The sequence below is a fragment of the Mytilus californianus genome, unplaced genomic scaffold (genome assembly GCF_021869535.1).
Source record: "Mytilus californianus isolate M0D057914Y unplaced genomic scaffold, xbMytCali1.0.p SCAF_6, whole genome shotgun sequence".
In the NCBI taxonomy this organism is placed as follows: domain Eukaryota; kingdom Metazoa; phylum Mollusca; class Bivalvia; order Mytilida; family Mytilidae; genus Mytilus; species Mytilus californianus.
In genome coordinates this window covers 42,167,768-42,190,255 of record NW_026262712.1, presented here as the reverse complement: position 1 = coordinate 42,190,255, position 22,488 = coordinate 42,167,768, and the positions used below count along the sequence as shown (strand labels likewise).

The 22,488-nt window shown below is 31.9% G+C and overlaps 1 long non-coding RNA gene across 2 annotated transcripts; it reads right to left on the bottom strand.

Moving 5' to 3' along the window:
* Window positions 1-74: 74 nt before the first annotated feature.
* On the bottom strand, window positions 75-18,893 carry LOC127704484 (uncharacterized). 2 transcript variants are annotated; one of them, XR_007983295.1, is made up of 6 exons: window positions 18,810-18,893; window positions 15,513-15,583; window positions 6,720-6,800; window positions 3,110-3,293; window positions 882-1,184; window positions 75-144 (listed from the first exon to the last, which is right to left on the bottom strand). It is a non-coding gene; the product is annotated as an uncharacterized LOC127704484 (long non-coding RNA). The 2 variants fall into 2 exon arrangements; XR_007983296.1 differs by lacking the exons at window positions 75-144; window positions 18,810-18,893 and adding an exon at window positions 16,694-16,750 and having other exon boundaries at window positions 715-1,184.
* Between the last annotated feature and the right edge of the window lie 3,595 nt (window positions 18,894-22,488).

The following is a 22,488-nucleotide window of genomic DNA, read 5'->3' as shown; positions in this document are numbered from 1 at the left end:
AAAAAAACAGACACAAATAATAATAATGAATAAATGTCTTTTTAGTTTGAATACTAAATAAATGGAAGTTATACCTGTCATACACAGTAATTGGACACGCACTTTCTTTTCCTCGCATATCATCCTCTTGTGCACAGTCATAATCTGAAGAAAAAACTTGCAACAAATAAAACTAATTTAAGAAATAAATATATATATTCTCAACATACAGGAGCTCAAATCCCGCACGTGGCAGGTGCATTCGACTCCAATCTTAATTGACTAGTTTTCCTACCGAAGGTCGGTGGTTCTCTCCGGGAAATCTGGCTTCCTCTACCAATACAAACTTACCGCCACGAAATATAACAATAGTGCTGAAAGTGCCGTTAAACACCAATCAATCAATCAATCAATCAATCAATCAATCAATCAATCAATTAATCAATTAATCAATTAATCAATTAATCAATCAATCAATCAATCAATCTCAAAATTTATCCTATCTGAAATGCAAAATTTACCAGATAGCTTTAATGCTTTTGTAATTGTAAGCCTTGCGGCATACGTTCTTCCCGGGTCAATCCAATAACGTTTCTTTTTTGTAGGTAAGCGAAGTGTTACGCCGTGAATTCAAATGCATAAAACATAATTAATGTTTAAAAAATTATATTGGATTTTGTTGTATTTTCAATTATATTTAAAATATTTTAAAACAAAGATGTTTTGCATTTTAATTGTCAGTAACGATTGTATCTATAGAAGCAAAAGGCTGTGGAAGGTTGAAATTAGCAATCAATACACTGTTCAATCTCCATTGGTTACGTCTCTGTATTTAAGTACCAAGTATGCATATTTAGCTACGCCTTTTACCGAAAATCCAAAAAATGCGTTCCTTATCTTACCGGGTGTTAGAACTGTATTATTCGGACAGTACTTTTTGTAGCAACTGCATTCCTCCTCTGAAGGAATACAAAAGCATGGATGTCTTGGTTTGTTAATAAAAGCATATCCATTAGTATAATCACATCGGCAGGATCGATCGGATTCAGTTGTACCATTATTATACAGAAATTGACCATCGCCAGCACACTGTGACTTCTCAAATAAACATTGATCGCTAACATTTGACCACAAACGGATCGGCTGATACCGATTTCTGGCACATGGTGTAAAATCGGGTTGTCCTCTTTGTACATATTTATTACCTGAAAATTATGTATTGTTATTAGTATTTATAGTACCATTATCAATGAGTCCTGCATAACTCTAGGATAAACTGACTATGCCGTAAACATTTATATACCAGCATGTCACCGAGATCAAAAACCAAAATTGCAAGGTAAGATGTAGATAATATACAGTGATAGGAAATATAGTAGACAAAAATGCAGATAAGGAAAAGATTTATAGTATGTAAGATATATCAATTATGCTAGATATAAAAAAAATGAGGTATGTTTGCCAATGAGACAACACTCCACCAGCTCCAACAGAGACTAAATGACATAAAAGTTAGCAAACAAAGGTCACCGTACGGCCGTCAACAATGAGCGAAACATATATCGCGTAACAAACGTTGAAATGTCCTAAAAAGACAAATTGTTAACATCTTCTATTTTTACGTTTGAATAATTCCCTCATATACAAATTTGACTTAGAGAAGAATCAAATGATACTTATTTTATTTAAAGTTTTCAATTTTCGGTTCCTTTATCCTCTTCCGCGGAATAGATTGCCTTAGCTTAATTTTGCCAAACATTTCGGAATTTCGGATCATTAATTATTCCAACTTTAGTTAGTACTTTAAAATTAGGCGTTTTGACGTTTTTGATTCGAGCGTCACTGATAAGTCTTTTGTAGACAAAACGAAATGAGTTTGTTTTGCATATTTGTTGGATTTCACTTACGTATACTTCTGATCATGCTGATCTAAGTCTATCCATATTAATCATTACATGGCTTACATGTTAACTAGCGGAAGTAAAACATTGAAAAGCGCCGAAACATGTGGTAAGGTATATGTGTTCCCTGTTGGTGTGACGTAATTTATAAAAAATTTCATCTATCTTCTTGCAGCAATCCAAAGTATCCCAAGTAAGACTAAATATCACTATTACCAAACATTTTTTTTATTACGAAGAAAGGATGCGTATGCTGCATTCGTTCCATTGTGATATAGATTTTATTAAAATAACTGAATTCTTTTAATTTTAAATGATTAAAAAAACAATTTAACTTAGAAGAATTCTCTCCACCGAGTTCGCTGTGAATTATATTTTGTTTTGTGTAGTTACATATTTTTTAATGGTAATTCATCGTTTTTTCTTACCATTCAATGTGGAGTAAAAAACGGAGGTTGAAGATACTAAGAGGACATTCAAGAGTTTAGTGTTATACTGCCAATCTCAAGTTAATATTTGATTACAATGATTGTTTTACATTCATCGACCAAAGGTTGCGTTTTGTTGTGGTAGTTGTTGCAATGCCTGCTGAAAAGCTTGGTGCTATTCCTAACTAACAGTATTCTTTCACGTACCACGAAGACCAATTATGTCCTAGATTTGCTCAATCGATGATCTATTGCAAGCTTTGCTCCATAGAGAAGACAGTTAGCATCGATTTTTCGGGTGAATCGTGGTTTCACTCGGGATCGATCTTTCTAGTGTTTATTATTACCACTGACACATATTTTCTTTTCTTCCAAAATGGAATAGTGCATTTGATCTTTTCTACTCGTAAGCTCCCATAGTAATACATTGACCATTTTGATACCAAAGACCTTCCCTTGTTCGATAAAAATTGTTCTTAATTAAAATTATGACCTTTATAGTTTATTTATGCCTGTAGTATTGTCAATAACAGCCACAAATACTATTATATTACATACTATTTTTGTTTGTGAGAAAGTCAGGGTGATACTCTTTTTCCAGGTAATATTATATTCGAAACATAGTTTCAAAGGAAATTAATTGCCTATTTATCTTGTTGATTCATTTATATTCGTAGATGAGGACCAACCAACAGCTAACATTAAATCAATATTTCAATCTAAATAATTTTGGTCTTTCATTTATTTACTGCTAATGAGGGTGACTTTAAATTGTGTGTGGAACTTGAAAAAAAGTCATACCTGGCGGGGCAAAGTCTACCGTTGCTTTGCATGATTCTACGTTTACACCTCTATTTTCGTCATACAAACATGAATAGGTCACTGATGAAGATTTATTACAAAATGCTATGGCTCTCAATTCTCTCTCTGAAGGTTCTGGGCAATTTCGTTTAAAAGCTATACACACTGTAAAATATAGCGCTATCTGCAAGTAAACATAATGTCATTAAAAGTCTCGATTTTACAAAATACAAGTTAAAATAAGCTGCTTATAGTATTTTATATGATGGAAATCGTTCAGTTAGTTTAATGAAGTATGATCAACGATGGCAATAATTGTTTGGCTGTTAAATTTATATCAAATACTTGTTTGTCTTTTACAATACAAAGATAATAAATAACAACGTTTAACTATTTGCCTCCTATCCCTCATACTGATTTTTCGAAACATTATTTAAATAATTGTGTCTACATTTTCATTGTTTATAAGTATTGTCAAGAAACCTGTTTATGTAGTCGTTTCTCTGTAGTGACTACAATGCACCATACAGTTTTTAAAAGGAATATATATTAAGTAGCTGAATTAAATCATATCTGCATTTGCTGATTCTGACACAATCAGTCTTTGCTCAAATTCATAAAACGCTTGCTTAGAATATATTGATTTGGACAGAACTTACTTTTTTTGGCAAAATATCACCAATAGAACGGCCCTTTTTAAGGTTGAGGGTACGAATGTACAGCTTTAACAATCATTTTCATCAAAGACAATGGTATTTAAATATCGTGTTAAAAAGGTTTGTCGAAATCCTTTTAAATCAATTTGAATATCATAAAAAAACTAACAACAATTATATATGTTTGGGATCAACAAATATGATTTACATCACCTACATAGATCGGTGTTAGGGTTGACATGTACTGTGAACAATATTCAGAGAAAATAAAAAGATGTGGTATGATAGTATTTTCTTTAAATAAACTAATCATAGATACCAGGATTGAAATTTTGTACGCCAGACGCACGTTTCGTCTACAAAAGACTCATCAGTGGCACTCAAATAAAAAATGTTCAAATGGCCAAATAAAGGACGAAGTTGAAGAGCAATGAGGACCCTAAATTCCTAAAAGTGCAGACTACTAGGCTGGTGATACCCTCGGGGAGAAAAACTCCACCAGCAGTGGCATCGACCCAGTGGTTGTAAATATACTCATCATAGAAACGCATATAGGGACGGCAGTACAATTAACAAAAGCAGAACGGATATGGTCTACTAAATAAGAATGAGCAACATTCCAGCAACTGAAAGATCCGCATAATCAGTTCCAAAAGATTAATCAGTAAACCTCTCATTAACCACGAATTTGGTTATGTGTTAATTTCAACCAAATTCGTGGCAAATGAGAGCTTTAGTGATTATGCGTCCTTGACCATCGTCAGTACAATCTTTAGTACTGGTATCTTCCTCATTTTTTGCAATCAGCAATATAAGCACTGCAACTAAAGAAATGCTTTAAGAAAATATCATTTCATGCACCATTTTGCATTTATCAATGCAGTTAGAGGCGTCATACTAATGCGGGTCCATTAGTTATATATCGATTGTCATTACCTACCTCACAAATATTTATATTCCCAAAACGGTCAAAGGAGAAATGCGATAGGAACAAACATTATTTTCAAGGTCATTGTATACAAATGATAACTCGACAACATGCGATGGTAGAAAAAAATACAATATGTGTAAATATGAAATACGTCACACAAGGGGAGAAATATACAAAATGGACATTCAAAATTCAGAAGTCAATGGAAACCAATTTCGCCTTTGTAAAAAGGAAAAAGAAAAAACCATTAGACAAACGACAGTCGCAAAAAAAAAATTAGAAAAAAGACTGATCAACACAAACTTTACCAAAAACCGGGGATGATGTCAGGGGCTCTAGGCGAGTAAACAGATCTGCTCAACTAGTTGATATCACAAAAACTGCATAACAGAGCGGTAACCTTTTTGGGCACGGACGCACGCACGCACGCATATACCTTAAAACATGTTGACCCTCTCCTATAGATAAATGGCCAAGAAAAACCTCTTGGTGAATCCATTGATATTGTAAATCCCTTTTAGGTCTAAAAGGATATTTTCGCATGAATATCATATCATCCGTAATTAGGTTTTAATTGATTTCTTGACAGAACCCCTACCGTAAAAGTAAATGCAGGCTGGGCAATAAAACACCTTCCTTATTGTTTTTTTTCCTTTTGCCAAAAATAAAACAAATCTTGTCTTTTTCGAAAAAAAAAATAACGAAAAGTAACCTGGCGTAAATTTATCACTCTGCGAAACACTCAATACTGGAAAGGTTAAACTTGTTAGAATTGTTACATTTTTTAAGCATACGCCATTTTGAAATCTTAATTAAGAATCTAGTGCCTTAGACTATATGTTTTATACCTTCATTTGGAATGTCTTAGTCTTTGCTATTCCCGATATTCTTCAAAGAAATGAATAGAGACCAAAGTTCCATCTTTTGTTAAAAACAGATATGCAGAATAGGAAAAAAAGTCAAACCAGAAATTCAAAGAAAAACATTTTCATTCTAGTTCAAGTGATCGTTTCTCAAATCTCTGCATCTTCTTAACATTTGCTTATCTAGATATAGATATTACAAAGTTGAATTACAAGTTGAACTTTAGTCATAATTTGTCAATTTATTTATCTATTGATATGCAGGTAGATTTTGTTCATATTATAGGGATTTTGTGCACAAATAAGAAATAAAATCGTGTGCATATGTTATATATGATGATAGAGGGATATTACATTGAAAAGTTTTGTTCATTATATTTTCTCCAATAACATTGACGGTACTACAATTTCTGCACCAGATGCGTATTACGGCTATTAATATCTCTTGAGTGATGCTTGAAGCCAAATATATTTCAAAATCAAAAACCTAATACAAATGTTGACAAGCTGATCAACCAAAACGGACCTAAATTATAGCCAAATACGGTCAATATTCTAAAAACGGTATTTTGTCAATCATTGTAGGTGGCCGTGTGCGTATTGTGAAGATAAGATCACATTGGGTATATGATCTGTCGTCTATTGATATCTAAAATCAGCCTTTAGAAATTTTCACACTTCGAACTCTTAAAACGAGGATGCATAACATATGGAGTGAGAAATTGATAGCTCTGTTTACTGACGCTTTTATGATGAAGTTTGTATCATATTACTATATTCAAAATAAAACTGAAACAAACTAATAGATACTTCCCCTCAAAAATACAAAAAACTGTGCCTTTTTCGAAAAAAAGAAAAGAAAAAAGGAAATCAAACCTGGCATAAACTTATCACTCTGTTAGACACTCTTTACTTTTTTGGAAAGGTTTAACCTTGTTAAAATTGCTACATTATTTCACGCAAACGCCATTTTGAAATCTTGTTAAAGAACGAAGTGTCTTAACCAATATATATTAAATGATTCCCTTTAAAATGTCTTAGTATTTGCTATTCCCGATATGTTGTACACTATGATGACTCTTTTCTTCAATGAAATGAATACAAGACCATAGATCTGTCTTTTGTGAATAAAATAATGCAGAATAAAAAAAAATTCAAACCAGAAATTCAAACAAGCACATTTTCATTCTAATTCGAGTGATCTTTTCTCAAATCTCTTCATCTTCTTAACATTTGTTCATCTGTAAAAATAGAAATAGATATCAATAGATAAAGTTGAATTACAAGTTTAACTTTATCGACTTAAGTCATAACTTGTCAATTAATTCATCTGTTAATATGCAAGTAGATTTTATTCATATTATTGGGTATTTGCCTACAAATTGAAAATAATATGTTGTACATGATGAAAAAAGGAGATTACATTTCAAAGTTTCGATCATTATTTGTTCTTTAATAACATTAACGGTACTACAATTTCTGCACCAGATGCTTATTTCAACGAGTAATATCTCTTCAGTGAGGCTCGAATCCAAAAATATTTCAAAATCAAAAACCTAATACAAACGTTGACAAGTTGATCAACCAAAACAGACCTAAATTATAGCCAAATCCGGACAATATTTTACAAAAGTTATTTTGTCAATCATTGTAGGTGATCGTGTACGTATTGTGAAGATAAGATTACATTGGATATTTGATCTGTTCGTCAATTGATACCTAAATAAAGGCAACAGTAGTATATCCGGGTTACAAACTAAAACTGAGGGAAACACATCAAATATAACATGTATAAGAGGAGAACTACGACACAACAGAAACACAACATTAAAATGTAACACACACAGAAACGAACTATAATATAAAAATGGCCATTTTCCTGACTTGGTACAGGACATTTTAAGAAAAAAAATGGTGGGTTGAACCTGGTTTTGTGGCTAGCCAAACCTCGCACTTTTATGGCAATGTTAAATATAACAGTAAAATGACACCATTACATGACATGAATACAGTACAACATTACGGACAGAGACTTACGCAAATAACAATACAATATAGTACATTTGGAAAACGAAACAACAGAAACACTGAAGTGAACAAACAACAAACGACAATTCAACACACACAGAAACAAACTATACGATAACAATATCCATTTTCCTAGCTTGGTAATGGACATTTTTAAGAAAAAAAAATGGTGGGTTGAACCTGGTTTTGTGGCTAGCCAAACCTCCCGCTTTTATGGCAATGCTAAATAAAACATTAAAATGACAACATTACATGACAGGACTACAATACAAATAAATGGGAGAACATATAGGACAAACAAACATACGAATAATAGCTAATAAAAGGTACCAGGTTTAAAATTTAATAAGCAAGACGCGCGTTTCGTTCACACAAGAGTAACCAATGACGCTCAGATGAAAAAAGTACGAAAGCCAAAACAAGAACAAAGTTGAAGAGCATTGAGGACTAAAAGTTCCAAGAAGTTGTGCCAAATACGGCTAAGGTTATATGTCTGGGATAAGAATCCTTAGTATTTAGAATAATTCATACTTTTGAAAACAGTAAATTTACAAAAATGACTATATAATAGATATACATGATAAAACCGAAGTGGTGACTAACTACAGAATGAAAACGGATACATAAAACAACATAAACCAGCACATAAAAATGCACAGCCGAGCTAGCCAAAGAGATCAACTCTAAAAATAGCCTTTATAATTATTCACTCATCAAACTCTTTTAAAACGAGGATGCATGAATGGTTTAGATGATTATCGAGTATGAGTTAAAGGGGTTTACAAAAGGATGTTTTAAAACATTGATAAGCATGTCTCACATTTTATCTACATATAGTACGATAGTGTAAAAATTGTTTTGTCTATAATCGATGTCACAAGATTGGTGTTTGTATACTAGAACTAGTATGCAAAAACCTTGCGTTAATCTGAAAACAATCACAAAAAATGAGAGTGCATAGTTCAGTAAAGTATGTCTAATTTAATTAAAATGGATAGAACAGGTGCAAAAAGGTACTTCTGAGTTCGCATTTTCAACTATGCTTGAAGTTGTACACTTTGTGTTAGATTATTGTTTTAATAAACACAACGTGGGAAACAATTTGTTTTTATAACCTGTTATGTTACTAAAATTACAGATTATTAATTCTGTCGCACATAACTCATCTTTTAAATTGGGACGATTCATGGGTTCGCTAGATGCATCAAGTTGAACATAAAATGATAGTCCACACACTGATCACTATCTGATATTCTTTCAAATCATTTACACTTTGATTATTTACTATGTAGCAAAGATACTAATACAGTGTCGTTATGTATTAGATACAATACAAAGGTAACAAAGAAACAGGCCGATAACAACGGTTGCCGGATAGTTTTTCTGCACGAGTAGTCAGGTCAAGGTCCCAGGCGATAGCCGAGGACCTTGACCTGACTACAAGTGCAGACAAACTATACGGCAGGTTGTTTCCGGCCTGTTTTTTGTTACCTTTGTTTTGTATCTGACTTGTACGACGTTTCAAGAAGGGAGAAGTACATTTTACATTTAGAAGAGGTAGCAAAACTAAAGATATTAGAACCTTAAATGGCCATATACCAGTTAATGTAAGTAACAGTTTACATTGTTTTTTCTCACTTCCCTTCAGCCGAAATTCAAGAATCTAATAACTTTATAAAAAGAACCATTTCAAGTTAAAGGTGAATTTAAACACATTTGAGACTTTATGAAATGCAACTTCGCAAGTAAGTAATGTATAAAAAAAGATTTCAGAGGTAAGCAAGCCACCATTTGATTTTTATTGGGGGAAAGGGGAAGTTAAGATAAATTCCCGCTAAAAAATTCCTAAAAATCGTACGTTTGCCGCCAAATATATGAATTCAATATATATGAATTCAATAACTATATAAGTGTATCAAAAGAATGAATTTCCTATCTCATTAGTGAATGAAATGTTATGAAAAAATGAATTTTGTCTTTTTATTAGATATATATATATATATAGGCATATATTTTGGATTAAAAACAATGTTCATGCTTATAGGTTTTTATATGTCTCTGATAGTGTTGATCAGGATTAAACACGTTTCATTATATGATCCAATCAGAGCTTACCGTCCGAAATTGATGATATAAGTTGAATGATTTTCTTCAAGATTTGCTGCCTTTTTGAACATGTATTACACGGACACTTTTTTATTTATAGGATCAATCGTGCATTGGTGAGTTGATAGGGATTTTATCTTTTGATTAGATTTGATTTCTTTTATATATATTTCCTGTCTTTTTATGGAAATATAAATGTTGGTACCAGTATTTCTTTCAGCATTGTCCAGAATACTATTCATGTCCGGATATTGAAAAAAACACATTTACGGATCGACCATTTAGCTTCAAAAGGGGTGTGTTCTTTTCTGAGTAAGAACATTATTTAGTTTTTCAACTATATAATATATTATATATTTTTTCTCATAAATTTGGGGATCAAAATGTTTTTTTTAGGAAAAAACCATAACCCACCTTTTGAAGTTAAATGGTCAATCCCTTAGTGTACTAATATGAAAAGTTACTGGAATTGTTTGAAAAAAAATATTGTTATTGATGCTAACGTAAATATTTTAATTAAAAAGACAGGAAATATGTCGGTGAAACAAAAAGTTCAAATCTAATTGAAATTTAAAGTGCCCATGAACTCACTGATCATGCACGAGTGATTCTATTCATAAAAAGTGTCCGTGTAACAACTAAAAAGTGTCCGTGTATCATCTAAAAAGTGTCCGTGTAACACCCGTTAATGTACTGTTTTTCTATAGCTCTGCTGGGGGCAAAGTCGTACAACTTTAGTTTGCTATGTTTATCTTATTCATTTTAAAACTTTTAACAAGAACTCTTTTTCCAAAATGCAATTTAAAAATCTGTCTTTTAGTTTAAGCTTTGCTTGTATAGTTGTTTTTATACCTATGTGATCCTAACAAAATATAACTGCGATGTTTGCACAATCAAAGCAATTAAACCAAGCACTGTGAAATATACATGATAACAAGATACATCAAACCAAAGTATAATAGAATATAACTGAAACATAGGTGAAATCTTGGTGTATTTTGATTTATATGTCGTTTTAGGTGCTTTCAAATTGACGTATTTCCAAAACATATTTCAATTACACGAAAAAGCAATCTGACTGATATTTTTCCTCACGATAACATAAAATATGAAATTGGAAAACGCCCAGATTTAGCATTTTTTAATCAGTATCAACATGAAACTAGTGACTATTAAATCTCCGAAATGCAATGAAATTTAGAGCGTTATATTGAATAGGAAGCACGTTTATTTCCTTGCCATGAGCTACCGGATAATTTTTTCGGATAAAAAAGTTAGCATTATCAGAAAGGTAAAATAAAGTTTCGAAAAACAAAGAAATCAACCGAACATATTATTTGTTTTACTTTTATTCATACACACAAAAAGATTAGAAGTAATGTGGAGGACTTGGTGATCTAAGTTTAAGTAGTCGAATCACTGTATCACTAGCCTGTCAACACTGAGACTGTAAGTTCAAATCCCGCAAGTGCAGATGTGCTCGACTCCAATCTTATTTGACTAGGATTGTCAGTTTTCCTACCGATGATCGGTGGTTCTCTCTGTGCAATCCGGCTTCCTCTACCAATAAAAACTGACCGCCATGAAAAAACACAATTGTGCTAAAAGTGTTGTTAAACACCAATCAATCAACCAATAAAAGTAATTTGACAGACTTTAACATGTTTAATAATGTTGAGTGAGCCAATAAAGGTTTCGTTTTTTCTGACGTCTTTTTTTTTCAGTTAAAGAATGTACTACGCATGTGACCTCAGACGTCCAAAAGATGCATATTTTATCATATTTAATAATATTATACTTGTTAAACCTTACCACAGTTTTCATCCTCGAAATGAACACATCAGTCAATGTAACTTACTATCTTAGTACGGGACATATGCTGTATAACGACACAATATAGCTTTTTATATTACATCCGTTCTAAATTTAATATTTGGTTTTCCAATTATCTCATCGGCTAATCAATTGTATTTGTTTTTGTTATTGTGCCCTAATCCCAGTCTTGAATATGTATGAAACGATATTGAAAACAATCGAAATTGACTTCATTCAAGGAGCTTTAATCACAAATTAGGTTAGTCAATTCGGTTTAGCAATTACTAAAATTTCTTATTCTTTCATAGATTAGGACATCAGAGAAGCTCCAATTACCAAAGCAGGAGTGAATCCCAATTTCAAAATTAAATAAAAAGAAATAGATTTTCAATGTTATAGACAAAATGATTACCGTATTGGTACATTAGACAGGAGGAGGTTACAGCATGCCAGCGACACACAAAAACCCCGTAAATACACTAAGAGGTCAAAATACGACTTTCAACTGTCTATGCAAATTGTATTGATCTACAGCACACATAGTCTACAAATGTTATGAAGAAATATAACAAGCTGTAAAGGATGTGCCATCACCACCAAATGTCATACAGGATCAAATAAATCACAACGAATTGAAGACAACCACAAAAAAGGTGCCAGACTAAATAAGCTCCTAAGCATATATTGGAGATAATGTTTGTAATTTTGAGTATTTTTATAGCCTTGAATTGCGTTTACGTATCCACTTAAACAAATAGCTGTTTCTTTTTATTATACCATCATGATATTCCTGAATGATTAAGTTTGAAAGGAGCATTTTAGTCATATATTGAACAATAGAACAGTTTAAAGGTATTCTAGGTCCTTTTTGGTCCTTTAGCTCTTCGACTGTTTCGATGTTTATACATCATTAACTTTCAAATACTAGTATTCGTCTTTGAGTGTTCCTGATGACGGCAAATCAAGAAAAGCGCTTCGGACGCAAGAAGTTTATTACGTGTTGTTTTCATTTTTCAAACCAAAAACATAAGACTCCGTTCTCCTCTGTTCTCCACTTATTCATAATATCATTCTTTTATCACGCTTTACAGTGTTGAAATGAAAATACACGAGCAAGATAATGAATAGCTTTAGCTTTTAACAGATTAGTCTTTACAACTTCGTCATTTTGTCTCTGATTGAATTTTGTCTATTTTGCAACCACATTTCATTATTTAAATATTTTAGTAGCATTTGTACCATATTTGTATTATCTAATAACATCAATATAAACGTCATACCATAAACCTCTCGAACAAATAATGTTATCTGATCTACAACATGTTCATGTGATTGTTGTGATAACCTAATAATCGATATGATAAAACGATATAAAAGACTGATACGAATAGAAAACTTGGTCAAATGTCACATAAACAGGCTTATACGAATTCCTCACACACACAGTCTACTCCAACTTAATGCTAGAAACGTTCTGATATTTATTATCGAAGGGCAATCATAAAAAAAAACAGATACAGTTTAACATATTTGGTTAAGTCAGTTATCATTTAACCAAGTATAATTGGTTCAAAAGATAAAAAAAAAAAAAAAAAAGCGGACGATACAAAGGGGACATTCAAACCCATAATTCGAAAAAAAATGACAACATGATGACAAAAGACGACGAAAAAACCGGCAATTTGTTCTGACAGCAATGGGAATATATTCCTTTTCATCTATGACACAGATATTCCATGACGGCCAATCAACATGATCAACTCATGATGGTTTCAACAAAATGTTCGAAGGAGTGATTTCAACTTTAGCACTTGGCACTTTATCTTATGAGTTAAAAATCTCCCTTGGTATATTCCGCCTGTTTTTTTTTAATTCAAAAAACAACTTTTTCTGTTTATGCAATACTTAACTAATTAAGTAATTATCACCTTTAATTTATGTAATCAGTAAATAAAATATAAAAATATGAAATATTACCAACATTTCAATTTAAACAGTAAACACTTCACTAAATAATTGCAACTGATTTTGCACATGACAAATATGTTACATGTAAAATATGTTGGTGTTTCGTTATTGCAAAGGGTCTAAAAAAAAGACGATTGTATATTTCCTTCAATATTTAATGCGATCACTAATTGTTACGGTGACAATATTATTGCATACAAAAGGCGTATTAGATCTTTTGAAACTAAAACTATCAAATTAGTATTGACAGGGAAAACATCAATTGGAATTTTCAAATGCTAAGATTGTAGCAAATTTCAGATTCATATAATATCAACCCACACGGTCCCAGGTTCTTTGCCTCTTACATTATTAATCTTAAATGTTGCTCTAGTCAATTTCAAACCATTAATCGTATGCAATGATTGCTGTAACCTAACGGTTCATTATCGTAGCCATATATCCTTGGACGATAATCATTGTTCTTCTATATATATATTCTTTTTTTTTTAGACTCTTAAAATGTTTTGTGTATTCTCTCAAATAAAAACTACATCTTTAGTTTAAAACGGACTTCAGATACACTATTCTATAAAAAAACCTAGTTTTACGCAATTCAATCGGTATAATTTAGTATGTAATAAGCATACATTATGGTATTTCATACAAATATCAGTCAGCATATACCTATATAGAGTTATTTCCAAAAACGACAGGTATTTCCCTTTGGGATTTAACCCAGACGAAACCAAGTTTAAATGAAATGTGCTTGAAGGAATATAATAATGACATTTGCTAGGTTAATTAATTTTCCTGATTAAAATTAAAACTACAGTTTTTTTTAATTTTAATTCATTTCATAGTAATCGGGAGTTGTTATCAATTGGGGTTTTACAGTACAATTTTCCGTGTAAAATATTTTGTCTTGAATCTGATTTTTCTGACAAAATCTGCTTTATTGTGCAAAAATGTCTTGTAGCAAGAAAAATAAAAACAACAAAACATAGGAGCCCCTTTTTAAAGTTGATATACTGAAATACTTGCCAAGAGACTAGTTTTTTTCATAAACCGTAACATTTTATTTGTTTCTTGCTTCATGAATTTGAAGCAACATTTTAAAACGAACTGGGCAGTGATTATTAACAGTTCTATCTCGATTAGTGAATTTGATTTCACCTTTTAAATGAGCCACTGGAAAACACCTGAAAACAATAGAAAAAATATCCCATTTTGATTGGTAAAATAGGATACAATTTCCTGCAAATCTTTGCAGAAAATATTTTATTTAAGTAGTATATAAGTCAGATAATGCATATGTAAAGGTTTTCCATGTCGTTTAACACACCTATAACTTAATAATGACTCATTTGTAAATCAATTTGAACATTTTGATAAAAGGCAATACTTCAACGTTTAACTCTTCTATTTCCTGCTGCCGTTTTTGTTCCCTTTGTCCTCCAGAATAGCATACATGAATTAATTAAAATGCGTCTACCGTCATGGTTTATCAGATACATTGACATTTTTTTGCGTATTCCTAAATATTTTGTAATATGTTTTTTTTTTAATTTAACAAATCTATCAGTAACTTAAAACAAGGATTTTCCTGTAAACATTTTCAATTTTCATGATACTTCCTTTTAGTTTTATTCGATAATAACGTATTAAACATATGGCCATCGAAATATATTTACTTATGGCGTCTAAATTGTAAACAAAAATATACAATTTGATTTAATGATAAGAAGTTTCAATAGCAATTTGTGGCAGATCAAATTTTAAATTCTAATAAATAATATTTACAAGAGTAAAAAAAGGAAACAACACTCATTGTAAATAACATGCCTTCGATGCGCTCAAAGCGAATTATTTATAGGCAAACGATGCATAAGAACCAAAACATTTGTGTAGCTATATGAATTAAAATGATATTAAAATAATAGCCAAATCCATCTAACATCCTTAGGTCAACTTTGCCTCAGGGAGTCGAAACCTTTCTTTCTTAACAAGTTCTTGATTTGTAAAGAAAAGTGTGTTTCTATAAATTATGTCCATACCGAAGTACTGACTACTGCGTTGATGATACCTCGGAGACTGATAGTCCACTAGCAATGGTATCAACCCAGTGCTGTAAAAAATAAAAAAAACACGTTACAAGTTATTTATGTCCATGAGACAATTAATCAACAACTATAAAAACAAATGACATTCTGAATTAACACATCGGTTAAAAATAGTCTTTAAACTTGCATAGACGCCGAAAACAGTGGAATCATTAATACAAGCTATATAAACATTCATGACAGATGACAGAAATAAATTTATATTATTCATCGGTATCCTCTAAATCGTTAATGTAATGATTTTTTCAATTTGAAAAAATAAAATAAAATCATACTTGACGAATTTAAAATTATTTATGTTTTAAACCTGCAGGGTATCATCAGCACAGTAGTCAGTGATTCGGTATTGCCATGATATAAAACATATACTTTTGTGAATTATTAGTTGTTAAACTTTAAAATTATTAATCAACTAAAGTTTCACCTTTATCAGGCAAAAACGTATGACAAAATACCGAATTCCTAAGCAAATTAAAAAAAAAATGGGTCCATTAACACTGACAAAATCAAACGCTTACAATCAGCTAGTGTAAAACAACTGCCATAGTCCTAACATGATACAGGCATTTTCATAATTGACTTAAGGTGAATTTGACTATTCATTTAGGTGCACTATTAGATATATAGCTCTTCATGTATGTGGGTAGATACAACCATAGCTTTCAAATATTTGCGTTCGATCGTGTTACTGTTCCCGGTAAACTCAGAAAATTGCGTCGGACGCATAACCTTTATAAAGTGTTATTTGCTTTTTCTAACAAAGGGTCGATACCGCTTTTGGTGGACTGATATTTCCAAACGATATAATCAGCTAGATTGTCAGTTCTACGGGACTTTGTTTAAGGTGTCGAGTAACAGAATATCCGCATTTGAACTTCAGTTTTCACTTTCATTCATACATATAAGAAGATTAAAATGGAATCAAACAGTGCAACAGGTTGATATAAAAATGTGCACTTCCTTCCTTTTACAAATCACAATTTCATAAAATTGCCCTTCATTCCTGTAAAAAACATGATACACTTGAGACCAAAGATTGCTGATATTAACATGACTGTGCATTATCAAATCATATATGAGCAACAGTTATAATTATAAATAATTCAAAATCTTACCATCTTTTCCGAGTTAACATTTGCCAACTCAATCTTGTAATGAAGGTTTTACCTATACGTATGGTGAATGCCGTAAAATGAAACACCCGACAGGTGTTATTTCATTGTTACATATTGTAATAGAATATATGTCATTTATACATATTTTTTTGTAACTGAATTACATTACATACGAGGCAATGTCACAAATATGAAACTTTCATGACAATCCTATGAATTATTTATTCTGTGCAGTCTTACCTCCAATTTGATTTAAAATGTTTTGTAATTATATACATGTATATATTTCTGACATACAGATATCTGTATTGCTTCTGGTTTGAAATAAACTATTATACTATCATAAATTAGGCGTCAAGCAACTGCTGGTGTACTATTTATCCTTGGAGATATTATTAGTACATAAGTTAATTTTTTGTCGTTTGTAATGATTTAATTCATAAATTTCAACTCTTTTAATATAAAGAATTGTTGATATCTGTTAAAATTTCTAACATATAAATTAAAATCGTTATAGGAAACTTCCAAACATATTTACCGATTCTATTTATTAGATCTGAAACTCTTCATTTTTTCCGGTTTGTGATAACGATGAATTTATAACAAATGTATAATTTAAAAAAAAATTGAGCCTTTATTTTAGTCTCAGAAACGGTAATCGAAAGACACAAAAAATCCTATTTTCGTAAATCATCTATTGACTAAATTCTTTCAATTTGTTTCGACACATAATAGTTTTATCATTGATCTGTATATCTTGTATTTGAATCATCTATGTTTGAAAGATGAAAGAAAGACAATTTATTTTGTTCTGTTGTCTTTGTAATTACGTATCATTCAATCTACTCATACATCGACCGATCCTTAACAGTGTTAAGATGAAAACATCCGCATCAGATTTACGATTAGAAGGTCTCGTCTTACTTTATCCAAAAGCTTCAACCAATAGCAAATATAAAGAAGTCAAAATGTGTCGAAACTAATGAAAATATATCCTAATCAAGTTTATTATTTAAAAACATTCAAACAGATAAAGTTCTCTGATTAACTGCTTTATACCTATGTTTTGAAGCCAAAAACCCAGAAAACATGTTTAAAATGCGTCAAACGTTTCTAAATAATGTCTTTTACATATGTTTAACAAACTGAATAAACTTAACCGAAACAAGCCCCTCTTCATAGACAGCTCAACAATCGCTTCACTACGAATTTGTTAGACTAATCTAAAGTCATAACCAATCTTTTGGTTTACAGTTTTTACAATAAATATTCCTTAATCCAAAATTTTGGCATTGCAAAATGTGTCGCTTGTCTCTGTTTATTTCGTCTATATGATAAATCCGTTGCATATGTACTGATAAATATATAAATGCCATGCTATATTCCAAAGATACCGACAATTCATTGGGTGTATCTGGATGTTGTTCTTGTTATTGCTCGTTTAATGTTTTATAATATCAACAGGGAAATTTATAAAAATATGTGATAAATCAGTTCAGTACCGAAGCACTGACTAATGAACTGATGATACCCTCGGAAACTAAGAATTCACCAGCAGTGGCATCGATCCAGTAACAATAAATGAAAGTGATACTGAAAACAAAATGTGCCGGAAACTTTGTCTGAATTTATTTTCATCACAAACGCAAACCCAGACATTTGAAGCCAAGGATTGCGTAAAAATGTTAGGAGCTAAATCACGAAAACATGAAAAAGGAATTCAAAAGCTGAAATTAATTCATCTAAGGTCTACCTTGCTTGAAGGAATTGGAACCTTATATTGAGAGTAATTTCTAGTTATATGAACGGGGATATTCTATAAGATACCGAAACACTGACTACTGAGCTGTTGATACCTATTATCTATTGTATTACGATGTTACCTTCACTGCAAATATTGGCAATTGCAAGCTTATCATTGTTGGAAAGTTATCAATTTATTATCTCAGGTATCATTATTATACTGTTCAACATATCGTTCAATATTTACTGATATTTAATGCCAACTGAAACGTAACGTATGAAGGTTATATGGCGTTTGAAGGCAGACAGTATTTATAAACCCGCAATCACCTTAAAAATTGCAACAAAACAAATAATATTTTAATATACTTACCATTATAATTATTTGTATACGAAAATCATTCTTTTTCAAACCGCTTTGGCGTTCCGTGTAATAAATGTTGATCTTTACACTATGTTGATTCCACAAAAAGCACTAGATATTACCTTATTCGTTTTATGTAGACAGCAAAGGTATTTGAAGTGTTTTTTTTTTTATCTTCTATCTTCTATATCGATATCTTTAGTGGTATTATATATCTACTTAAATGTTTAAATAGTGTTGATATATAACTTTTTAAAACCTTACCATGGGAAAAATTAAACTTGATCGGGTTAGTCTTATTATTAGGAATTTCTATTTTTCACTTCAAGTACATGGGTATGAAAAACTAGCGTGATGTTTAAGTGGTTGTTTCAAGTTACCGACAGTGCTTAATATCTGTGACTACATATGGTTTATACAGTCATCTAATTTTGATTATGGGAACAAGGAGAAATAAGTGAGGTATTTAATCTAAGATTTCTGTAAGTAATAAATGCAAGTAAATGAAAAAATGTGATACCTTTTTATCAGTAAAATATCAAGTTGACGACTAAATTGACATTCAGAGGCATTGGTTGAAGAGTGGTTTGGTAAATAGAAAGTATTTAATTTATCATAAATAACTTGCTTGTCAACAATGATGTTGTGAGTTCGAACAACGGTCATGGTGTGGTGTTCGACTTCAATCTTGATATGCAAGGACTGTCAGTTTTCTGCCAAAATTGTATAACCAGTTGTTTTTATATAATATCGATCTATATTTACTTGAACGTATGGTACCAACTTCGAATTAAGTGTGCAAGAAACGTGCAACCAGCAAAGCATACTGGGGATACCAATTTGAAATTTGATGTTATAAAATATTAGAATTTGTTTTTAACATTAAGGAATATATGTCCTTCGTACTAAGGTCTCATGCCTTGTCCCGATTTGTTTATGACTTTATTGTTTTAGTTTGATAAGCTTTTCAGCGTTTTAATTAGGTTTTAGAAATCAAAACAGTTATGCCTCGAGCAACACTGAAGATACATTGATTTTAAAAACGCGCATCTGATGTAGTAAACTTGGTATTATTATAGTTATTACAATTACTGGTCGATCCATTTGTTAGTGGACTGCGAGTACCAAAGGGTATCCTTAGACCAGTAGCCAGTATATTAGCACTAGCATAGAAATACAGAAATTGGTTGATTTACGTTTGCTGTTTTAGAATTTTAGAGATCGTTTTAAATTCAGAAATATATCTACATCGTCGAATTCCTTTTTGGATTTGTTTGTTTTGTTTTGGTTTGATCAGCTTTTCAACGTTTGTATAATTTGTTTTGATAACTTTGGTCTCAAGCATCACCGAAGAGACATTAATTGTCAAAATGCGCACCTTGTGCAGTAAAATTAATGTTTTAACAGAAGAAGGGAAAACTTTGACACCGGGTGTTAAGAATTCTCATCTTGTCATATTTTCAAATCTGTGAGATTATAGACGTGTTTGATCGATAAGCTATCTGTAAGACTGAAAAAATGCTATATACTGATGGATTTTTTAAATTGACCTGCTGCCAGTTATACAAAAGCCGTTAGGTATTCATCACATTCGCACGAAGCTTTATTCATTACCCTTTCAAAACTTCATTATCTGCACAACTTATGTTTGGAGACCACTGCTACTAACCCCCATTCAAACCTATACAAACTTACAGCTATCATTTCGGATATTGCAAATCACAGACTTTTTAAACCAGTTCGCATTGGAAAAGATGAAAAGAAGAAAAGACCCTTTCTTACACTTTCCTTTGCCAACAAAAGTCTCGATTCCATCAACTTTGGCAATATCCTTCATCATAAATTAGTTCACTCGAAAATACCTCCCTATTTTAAAGATCAGTCTGTACCTATCTTTTCTTTTACCGATACCAAACCAATTGCAACTAAACATTTAAAATACAAACACGTGTTGCAGGATCTCAATATTGAGGACTTAAGTCTAAACCTCCTGACTTCACCTGTGATAGTTCCCCTTTCATATATAATCCGGCTGGCCATGTTATTACCGGTGACCTAAAAATTGTCAATAACACTTATCTGCGAAATGTGTTATCTAAAGGCCCGAAATATTGTGAGCCTCAATCCATCAATTCGAAACACAACTTCAAAATACTGATGGATTCAGTCGAGGATTATGCCAGGCAATTGGCTAAACGCGGTAAAGGAGACATAGATACTCTTCCGAATGGATAAAGGCTGTGAGGTCGTTAATACAAATCAGAATTAGGAAACTGAATGGGTCTATTAATATCCATGCTACATCAATCTTTAAAGACCCAAAAGTTGCAAAACACTTGTCCTACCTTCATGACGAATGTGTTGCTGGTTCCACAGAAAAAGCCCCAAACAACATCGTTTGTGTGTGTAAATCACATTACATAAACTGCTTGGTAAATGAATTGGGTATTGACAACTTGGAAACTCAACATATTCCCCCACGACACTTACTAAAAAGGAAATCCTGGATAATCATAAGTCTGTTCTACGTTCCATTGGAATTTCGACCAAATATGAAGTTCTGTATCTTCCATCACTGTAGTGGATACATACACTACATAAGTGTCCTTACAAACAACGGTATATTGCTGGGTCTTCCAAGTGCTCCACGAAATCTCTTTTTTGATTATTAACATCAATTTTATCAACAATCAAAGCCGGGCTTCAAAGTTGTTGTGAAACTACCTATTCTAGAGGTGGTGTGAATCAGATGTGGATGCTAAAAAAAACAAAAGATCATTTAGACTACATATACTCTAAGTCTCTTTCATCTTGCAATGGTATTAAATCATTTGACTTTTCTACACTTTTACACAAGTATTCCCCATTCCAAATTAAAAGACAAATTGAAAGAGTTGGTTCTTCATTAAAAAACATGGCCAACGTAGATACAAGTATCTTGTCTTAGGGACGGAACAATCCGACTCTGTAAAAAATCACTCTGTTTCTGACAACAAGTTTTCTGAAACTGATATTATCAAGATGCTTGATTTCTTGATTAACAACATATTTATTACGTTTGGAGGACGTCTTTTTCAACAAACAATCGGCATTCCCATGGAAACAAACTTTGCCCCACTTCTTTCCGACTTGTTCCTTTATTCATATGAGGCTGACTTCATACAGGAACTTCTAAGAAAGAAAGAAAATAAGTTAGCAGAATCCTTGAACTTTACTTTCCACTATATAGATGATGTTCTCTCACTAAATAATTCAAAATTTGGTGACTATGTTGAACGAATCTCTCCCATCGAAACTTGAGATAAAGGATACAACAGATACACATGATACCGTTAAGTCTGCTTCAAATCTTGACTTACATCTAGAAATTGACAATGAGGGTCAGTTGAAAACAAAACTTTACGACAAAAGAGATGATTTCAGCTTCCCAATTGTGAACTTTTCATTTCTATGTAGCAACATTCCAGCAGCGCCTGCATACGGAGTATGTATCTCCCAGTTGATACGATATTCAAGGGCTGGTATTTCCTATCATGATTTCCTTGATAGAGGGTTGCTGCTCACAAGGAAGCTATTAAACCAAGAGTTCCAAGTTGTGAAGTTTGAGTCACCCTTTCGTAAGTTTTACGAACGCCATCACGAGTTGGTTGACCGTTTTTGAATATCAGTTTCACAGATGATAACGGAT